Source organism: Mustelus asterias, unplaced genomic scaffold (assembly GCF_964213995.1).
Source record: "Mustelus asterias unplaced genomic scaffold, sMusAst1.hap1.1 HAP1_SCAFFOLD_2463, whole genome shotgun sequence".
NCBI lineage: Eukaryota > Metazoa > Chordata > Chondrichthyes > Carcharhiniformes > Triakidae > Mustelus > Mustelus asterias.
Window position 1 is genome coordinate 45,001 of NW_027592408.1, and position 2,500 is coordinate 47,500.

The following is a 2,500-nucleotide window of genomic DNA, read 5'->3' on the forward strand; positions in this document are numbered from 1 at the left end:
TGCTTGTCCTGGCGGCTTGTCGACGGGACCACGGTGAACGGCCACTGTGTGACTCCGCAGGGAGACGTTCTGGTGCAGTCAGGGGCCTTTTTGTCTCCCGCCGCGGTGAAGCTTTGGTCGCATTCTAGTCACTCTCTCTTCAATCCCGGTACGGGGTACCTGTTCATGCTCACCATTCCTCGAGCACCCGCGTGCAGAGGGTGGGTGCGAGGTTTAAAGATTCGTGGTCCGCCTGTCGGTCCGGTCTCGTGCTGACTTGAGCGAGTGTCCTCCGCGTTCGAGAGAATGTGCCTGTCCGCGGGGGCAGCCGCGCTTGCGAGCGTTCCGCCGCGCCCCCTTCCCCAGCCCGCCGAGGTTGGGGCGTGCGGGGTCGGCTTGCGCCCGTAGCGTCGGCCTGTCCTCCGCGGCTTGCACCCGACTCAGTCCGCTGCGGCCTCGCCTCGACTCTCGAGCCTTCCGACAGACGGTGACACCAGAGAACTCTGCCTCTGGCTGTTGCGGGGCGTGACGGCGCGTGTCGGGCTCCGGCCCGTCACCCACGCCGGCACTCAACGCCTGCGAGCGCCCTGTTTCCTCCGAGAAAGGTTTTTCGCTTGATTGTCGCTCGAGTGCGTGTGCCTCCGGGGCTCACGCCGTGGTACGCGCCAGGCTGGGGCTCCACCGTCACGTCGGCGGGGGAGCGTTTAGCGCGTCCCAGGATCGGACAACCTCTCCGGGGGCCCGAGCCGAAACCCGACACGGTATAAAAGTCGTAACAAGGTTTCTGTTGGTGAACACGTTGTGAAGGATCTTTGTCGGCCGGGGGCCCGCCACCTCTCCGGGAGGGCGGCCCGTCACTCCTTGAACGCGAAGGCTGGCGCCGGTTGGGCCAGGCAGGAGAGCCTCACGGGGGCCGGCCCCGGGGCCAGGTATCGGACAACCTCTCCGGGGGCCCGAACCGAAACCCGTAACACAGAATAAAAATCGTAACAAGGTTTCTGTTGGTGAACACGTTGTGAAGGATCTTTGTCGGCCGGGGGCCCGCCACCTCTCCGGGGAGGGCGGCCCGTCACTCCTTGAACTCGAAGGCTGCGCCGGTTGGGCCAGGCAGGAGAGCCTCACGGGGGTTGGCCCCGGGGCCGTGGCCCGTACTGACGCTGGCGCCTCCCACGCGGGTGGGAGGTCACACCGACAATTTCGCCGTACCCGTCGAACGGGCCTGGTCACCCGTACGCACGTTCCGCCGAAGCCGGGCGACGTCGATCTCGGTCCCACTCGGTTGGGCCGGCGCGCGGGCGCCGCCACCGACGAGCACGCACACGCTCGGTTGCACGCCGGCAAGTCCATGCGGGTGCCGCACACGCTACGCCTGCGCCGTTGGAAGGGCTTCGCCGTTGGCTTCGTAGGGTGTCTTTGCAGTCCGTCCGAGAGGTGGGGGCACGCACGGCAACACGGCCGGCCTGCCTGCGTGGGACGATGCGGTCCTTTCGTTCAGCGGTTCGGCGGTTTGGCCGGCGCGAGCAGACGCTCGGAGGGAGACGGTGGCGTCAGCCACGCACTCACTCCGCTTCTGCAGTCCGGTCCACTCCGCCCGTTCTAGCTGCTCGTTTGGTCCCTCGCCCGCCAGCAGACCGTTCCGCCGACGGTGCTCCTCCTCCGCAGCGACTTCTGCCTAGCCGCTCTGCCGGGTGCGATGTCACCGGCGTCCGCACCGATCCTCGGCACGGCGCGTGTGCGCACCTGTGGGCCGCCGCCCCGTGCTCCACGTCCGTCTGTGTGTGCCCGCTGTGGGGACCGTCTTCCTCTCGCCTTGGCGACGGCTTGCGGGCTGCGACGTGACCTTGCCACCGCCTTGCAGCATTACATCCGCAGTTGAAACGAAGAGAGCTGCTGCGGGCTTGGGTGCTTGTCCTGGCGGCTTGTCGACGGGACCACGGTGAACGGCCACTGTGTGACTCCGCAGGGAGACGTTCTGGTGCAGTCAGGGGCCTTTTTGTCTCCCGCCGCGGTGAAGCTTTGGTCGCATTCTAGTCACTCTCTTCAAAGCCCGGTGAGGGGTACCTGTTCATGCTCACCATTCCTCCGGCACCCGTGTGCGGAGGGTGGGTGCGAGGTTTAAAGATTCGTTGTCCGCCTGTCGGTCCGGTCTGGTCTCGTGCTGACTTGAGCGAGCGTCCACCGCGTTCGAGAGAATGTGCCTGTCCGCGGGGGCAGCCGCGCTTGCGAGCGTTCCGCCGCGCCCCCTTCCCCAGCCCGCCGAGGTTGGGGCGTGCGGGGTCGGCTTGCGCCCGTAGCGTCGGCCTGTCCTCCGCGGCTTGCACCCGACTCAGTCCGCTGCGGCCTCGCCTCGACTCTCGAGCCTACCGCCAGACGGTGACACCAGAGAACTCTGCCTCTGGCTGTTGCGGGGCGTGACGGCGCGTGGCGGGCCCCGGCCCCTCACCCACGCCGGCACTCAACGCCTGCGAGCGCCCTGATTCCTCCTTTTTTTCGCTTGATTGTCGCTCGAGTGCGTGCGCCT